Raw genomic sequence first — 7,448 nt, forward strand, 5'->3', positions numbered from 1 at the left:
TGTGATGTTTATCATGTTTTTGCATCTTGTTTACTTAGAACGACGGTAGTAAATAAGATGATCCCTCATAATAATTTCAAGAAAGTGTTCCCCCTAACTGTGCACCGTTGCGACAGTTCGTTGTTTCGAAGCACCACGTGATGATCGAGTGTTAGATTCTAACGTTCACATACAACGGGTGTAAGACAGATTTACACATGCAAACACTTAGGTTGACTTGATGAGCCTAGCATGTACAGACATGGCCTCGGAACACAGAAGACCGAAAGGTCGAGCATGAGTCGTTAGAAGATACGATCAACATGAAGATGTTCACCGATGTTGACTAGTCCGTCTCAGGTGATGATCGGACACGGCCTAGTTAACTCGGATCATGTTATACTTAGATTACAAGAGGGATGTCTATCTAAGTGGGAGTTCATTGAATAATTTGATTAGATGAACTTAATTATCATGAACTTAGTCTAAATATTTTACAATATGTCTTGTAGATCAAATGGCCAACGTAGTCCTCAACTTCAACGTGTTCCTAGAGAAAACCAAGCTGAAAGACGATGGCAGCAACTACACGGAATGGGTCCGGAACCTGAGGATCATCCTCATAGCTGCCAAGAAAGATTATGTCCTACAAGCACCGCTAGGTGACGCACCTGTTCTCCCTACAGAACAAGACGTTATGAACGCTTGGCAGGCACGTACCGATGACTACTCCCTCGTTCAGTGCGGCATGCTTTACAGCTTAGAACCGGGGCTCCAAAAGCGTTTTGAGAGACACGGAGCATATGAGATGTTCGAGGAGCTGAAAATGGTTTTCCAAGCTCATGCCCGGGTCGAGAGATATCAAGTCTCCGACAAGTTCTTCAGCTGTAAGATGGAGGAAAACAGTTCTGTCAGTGAGCACATACTCACTATGTCTGGGTTGCATAACCGCTTGACTCAGCTGTGAGTTAATCTCCCGGATGACGCGGTCATTGACAGAATCCTTCAGTCGCTTCCACCAAGCTACAAGAGCTTTGTGATGAACTTCAGTATGCAGGGGATGGAAAAGACCATTCCTGAAGTATTTGCAATGCTGAAATCAGCAGAGGTAGAAGTCAAAAAGGAACATCAAGTGTTGATGGTGAATAAAACCACTAAGTTCAAGAAGGGCAAGGGTAAGAAAGCCTTCAAGAAGGACGGCAAGGGAGTTACCGCGCCCGGCAAGCAAGCTGCCGGGAAGAAGCCAAAGAATGGACCCAAGCCCGAGACTGAGTGCTTTTATTGCAAGGAGAGTGGTCACTGGAAGCGGAACTGCCCCAAATACTTAGCGGACAAGAAGGCCGGCAAAACAAAAGGTATATGTGATATACATGTAATTGATGTGTACCTTACCAGTACTCGTAGTAGCTCCTGGGTATTTGATACCGGTGCGGTTGCTCACATTTGTAACTCAAAATAGGAGCTGCGGAATAAGCGGAGACTGGCAAAGGACGAGGTGACGATGCGCGTCGGGAATGGTTTCAAGGTCAATGTGATCGCCGTCAGCACGCTACCTCTACATTTACCTTCGGGATTAGTTTTAAACCTTAATAATTGTTATTTAGTGACAGCTTTGAGCATGAACATTGTATCAGGATCTCATTTAATTCAAGATGGCTACTCATTTAAATCCGAGAATAATGGTTGTTCTATTTATATGAGAGATATGTTTTATGGTCATGCTCCGATGGTGAATGCTTTATTCTTAATGAATCTCGAGCGTAATGCTACACATGTTCATAGTGTGAGTACCAAAAGATGTAAGATTGATACTGATAGTCCCACATACTTGTGGCACTGCCGCCTTGGTCACATAGGTGTCAAACGCATGAAGAAGCTCCATGCTGATGGACTTTTAGAGTCTCTTGATTACGAATCATTTGACACGTGCGAACCATGCCTCATGGGTAAAATGACCAAGACTCCGTTCTCAGGAACAATGGAGCGAGCAACCAACTTATTGGAAATCATACATATTGATGTGTGCAGTCCAATGAGTGTTGAGGCTCGTGGTGGCTATCGTTATGTTCTCACCCTCACTGATGACTTGAGTAGATATGGGTATGTCTACTTAATGAAACACAAGTCTGAGACCTTTGAAAAGTTCAAGGAATTTCAGAGTGAGGTTGAGAATCAATGTGACAAGAAAATCAAGTTCCTGCGATCAGATCGTGGAGGAGAATACTTGAGTCACGAGCTTGGCACACACTTAAGAAAATGTGGAATAGTTTCACAACTCACGCCGCCTGGAACACCTCAGCGTAATGGTGTGTCCGAACGTAGTAATCGCACTCTATTAGATATGGTGCGATCTATGATGTCTCTTACCGATTTACCGCTATCTTTTTGGGGCTTTGCTTTAGAGACTGCTGCATTCACTTTAAATAGGGCTCCGTCGAAATCCGTTGAGACGACACCGTATGAATTATGGTTTGGGAAGAAACCTAAGCTGTCGTTTCTAAAAGTTTGGGGATGCGATGCTTATGTCAAGAAATTTCAACCTGAAAAGCTCGAACCCAAGTCGGAAAAATGCGTCTTCATAGGATACCCTAAAGAAACTATTGGGTATACCTTCTACCTCAGATCCGAAGGCAAGATCTTTGTTGCCAAGAATGGATCCTTTCTAGAGAAGGAGTTTCTCTCGAAAGAAGTAAGTGGGAGGAAACTAGACCTTGATGAAGTATTACCTCTTGAACCGGAAGATGGCGCAACTCAAGAAAATGTTCCTGAGGTGCCTGCACCGACAAGAGAGGAAGTTAATGATAATGATCAAGATACTTCTGATCAAGCTCCTACTGAAATTTGAAGGTCCACAAGGACACGTTCCGCACCAGAGTGGTACGGCAACCCTGTCTTGGAAATCATGTTGTTGGACAACAGTGAACCTTCGAACTATGAAGAAGCGATGGCGGGCCCAAATTCCGACAAATGGCTGGAAGCCATGAAATCCGAGATAGGATCGATGTATGAAAACAAAGTATGGACTTTGACTGACTTGCCTGTTGAGCAGCGAGCCATAGAAAATAAATGGATCTTTAAGAAGAAGACAGACGCGGATGGTAATGTGACCATCTATAAAGCTCGGCTTGTCGCTAAGGGTTATCGACAAGTTCAAGGTGTTGACTACGATGAGACTTTCTCACCGGTAGCGAAGCTGAAGTCCGTCCGAATCATGTTAGCAATTGCCGCATTCTATGATTATGAGATATGGCAAATGGACGTCAAAACGGCATTCCTTAATGGTTTCCTTAAGGAAGAATTGTATATGATGCAGCCAGAAGGTTTTGTCAATCCTAAGAATGCTAACAAGGTGTGCAAGCTCCAACGCTCGATTTATGGGCTGGTGCAAGCATCTCGGAGTTGGAACATTCACTTTGATGAGATGATCAAAGCGTTTGGGTTTATGCAGACTTATGGAGAAGCCTGCGTTTACAAGAAAGTGAGTGGGAGCTCTGTAGCATTTCTCATATTATATGTAGATGACATACTTTTGATGGGAAATGATATAGAACTCTTGGACAACATTAAGGCCTACTTGAATAAGAGTTTTTCAATGAAGGACGTTGGAGAAGCTGCATATATATTAGGCATCAAGATCTATAGAGATAGATCAAGATGCCTCATAGGTCTTTCACAAAGCACATACCTTGATAAGATATTGAAGAAATTCAATATGGATCAGTCTAAGAAGGGGTTCTTGCCTGTGTTACAAGGTGTGAAATTGAGCTCAGCTCAATGTCCGACCACGGCAGAAGATATAGAAGAGATGAGTGTCATCCCCTATGCCTCAGCCATAGGTTCTATTATGTATGCCATGCTGTGTACCAGACCTGATGTAAACCTTGCCGTAAGTTTGGTAGGAAGGTACCAAAGTAATCCCGGCAAGGAACACTGGACAGCGGTCAAGAATATCCTGAAGTACCTGAAAAGGACTAAGGAAATGTTTCTCGTTTATGGAGGTGACGAAGAGCTCGTCGTAAAAGGTTACGTCGACGCTAGCTTCGACACAGATCTGGATGACTCTAAGTCACAAACCGGATACGTGTATATTTTGAATGGTGGGGCAGTAAGTTGGTGCAGTTGCAAGCAAAGCGTCGGGGCGGGATCTACATGTGAAGCAGAATACATGGCAGCCTCGGAGGCAGCGCATGAAGCAATTTGGGTGAAGGAGTTCATCACCGACCTAGGAGTCATACCCAATGCGTCGGGGCCGATCAAGCTCTTCTGTGACAACACTGGAGCTATTGCTCTCGCCAAGGAGCCCAGGTTTCACAAGAAGACAAGGCACATCAAGCGTCGCTTCAACTCCATTCGTGAAAATGTTCAAGATGGAGACATAGATATTTGTAAAGTACATACGGACCTGAATATAGCAGATCCGTTGACTAAATCTCTCCCTAGAGCAAAACATGATCAACACCAGAATTCCATGGGTGTTCGATTCATCACAATGTAACTAGATTATTGACTCTAGTGCAAGTGGGAGACTGTTGGAAATATGCCCTAGAGGCAATAATAAAAGCATTATTATTATATTTCCTTGTTCATGATAATTGTCTTTATTCATGCTATAATTGTGTTATCCGGAAATCGTAGTACATGTGTGAATACTTAGACACCAACATGTCCCTAGTAAGCCTCTACTTGACTAGCTCGTTGATCAACGGATAGTCATGGTTTCCTGACTATGGACATTGGATGTCATTGATAACGAGATCACATCATTAGGAGAATGATGTGATGGACAAGACCCAATCCTAAACATAGCACAAGATCGTATAGTTCGTTTGCTAGAGTTTTCCAATGTCAAGTATCTTTTCCTTAGACCATGAGATCGTGTAACTCCCGGATACCGTAGGAGTGCTTTGGGTGTACCAAACGTCACAACGTAACTGGGTGACTATAAAGGTATACTACGGGTATCTCCGAAAGTGTCTGTTGGGTTGACACGGATCAAGACTGGGATTTGTCACTCCGTATGACGGAGAGGTATCACTGGGCCCACTCGGTAATGCATCATCATGAGCTCAAGTGTCTGGTCACGGGATCATGCATTACGGTACGAGTAAAGTGACTTGCCGGTAACGAGATTGAACGAGGTATTGGGATACCGACGATCGAATCTCGGGCAAGTAACATACCGATGGACAAAGGGAATTGTATACGGGATTGATTGAATCCTCGACATCGTGGTTCATCCGATGAGATCATCGAGGAACATGTGGGAGCCAACATGGGTATCCAGATCCCGCTGTTGGTTATTGGCCGGAGAGCAATCTCGGTCATGTCTACATGTCTCCCGAACCCGTAGGGTCTACACACTTAAGGTTCGGTGACGCTAGGGTTGTAGGGATATGTATATGCAGTAACCCGAATGTTGTTCGGAGTCCAGGATGAGATCCCGGATGTCACGAGGAGTTCCGGAATGGTCCAGAGGTAAAGAATTATATATAGGAAGTACTATTTCGGGTATCAGGACAAGTTTCGGGGTCACCGGTATTGTACCGGGACCACCGGAAGGGTCCCAGGGGTCCACCGGGTGGGGCCACCTGCCCCGGGGGGCCACATGGGCTGTAGGGGGTGCGCCTTGGCCTATATGGGCCAAGGGCACCAGCCCCAAGAGGCCCATGCGCCTAGGGTTCAAGAAGGGAAGAGTCCCAAAGGGGGAAGGCACCTCCTAGGTGCCTTGGGAGCAGGGATTCCTCCCCTTGGCCGCACCCCCCTAGGAGATTGGATCTCCTAGGGCCGATGCCCCCCCTTGGCCCTCCTATATATAGTGGGGAGATGGAGGACTTCTCACCCCACGCCTTTGGTGCCTCCCTCTCCCTCTCCAACACCTCCTCCTCCTCCATAGAGCTTGGCGAAGCCCTGCTGGAGTACTGCAGCTCCACCACCACCACGCCGTCGTGCTGCTGCTGGAGCCATCTTCCTCAACCTCTCCTTCCCCTTGCTGGATCAAGAAGGAGGAGACGTTACGCTGACCGTACGTGTGTTGAATGCGGAGGTGCCGTCCGTTCGGCGCTAGGATCTCCGGTGATTTGGATCACGTCGAGTACGACTCCCTCATCCCCGTTCTTTGAACGCTTCCGCTCGCGGTCTACAAGGTACGTAGATGCATCCAATCACTCGTTGCTAGATGAACTCATAGATGGATCTTGGTGAAACCGTAGGAAAAAAATTTGTTTTCTGCAACGTACCCCAACAATTTCCTCTCCCCTCTTGGGGTGCCCTGCCCCTCCTTATATAAGTTGAAGGGGTGGGTTACATGTAGAGTCCATCTCGGACTAAGACTTAAACTATTCTGACTTCTCTTCATGGTCTTCTTAACATCTTGGGCTACTTAACGTCTTGGGCTTATTAACCCCAGGCGACTCTGTCTGCTGGGTAATGATCTGACTTAACATCTGCCGGGTTAAAATCTGACTTAATATCTGCCGGGTTATGATCATACTTAACATATGCCGGGTTATCATCTGACTTGACATCTGCTGGGTTGTCATCTGGGTTAACTGTCTGCCGGTTTACCACCTGCCGGTTTACTGTCTGGGTTAACTGTCTACGAGTTTACCACCTGCCGGTTTACCATCTGTCTTAGCCATTTGTCTTAACTATCTGTCGGTTTACCAAGTCCCAGCCGGGTTATAACTCCGGCCAGGTCATACTGCGGGGTATATCCCCGAGATTAGCCCCCAGTTTAATTTGGATTTATCCATGTTAAACTCATCCTGATCATCCTTAAGTCCTTGTCATTTCCTTCTTCTAGAAAATTCGGGTCAATAGGCCAGCTTCATAATCAATTTGCTGACATTGGTTTGTCATAGAGAAATATTATGAAGAATAATTCATTTGATTCAGCTCCCAATGCTTAACAAAAATATTGGTCCTTGAAATACTCATCTGATCTTCAGCCGGCTTAAGGATGTAGAACTTCCCTGTTTATTGTTGCCAAAATTGCCGGTTTATAAATATTGATGGCACCAGGTTATAATTGTAGTTAACATCAAGCTTGAAAATATACCTCTTATATGCCTATCACTTGTAGCCCCCAAGTCTTAAGAAGGTAGTGTAGCAACAGCTTAAGACTTGCTTCAATATAAATGTTACCGCCTTGAAGAAAACTGATTTGTTCATCTCAGTCATTAGTCATAAATTGAGTATTCCACATATGTAGCCCCCAAGTGACGGGTTGTCATGCTTGCGGCAACCTGGGACTTGAAATTGCCTTATGCTCATAAAAACTTCAACCAGTGTAGCCCCCAAGGGCCGGGTCATTTTGCAATAATGAACAGGGACTTTGTCAATATAATCATGTAGATTTGAGCAGTGATGTGTAGCCCCCAAGGGTCGGGTCATTAAGGTAATATTGAGCTAGGACTTGATATATACTTCAATGAAAATAACATCTTATAATGTAGCCTCCATCCTAGGGC

Source organism: Triticum aestivum, chromosome 5A (genome assembly GCF_018294505.1).
Source record: "Triticum aestivum cultivar Chinese Spring chromosome 5A, IWGSC CS RefSeq v2.1, whole genome shotgun sequence".
Taxonomy (NCBI): Eukaryota; Viridiplantae; Streptophyta; class Magnoliopsida; order Poales; family Poaceae; genus Triticum; species Triticum aestivum.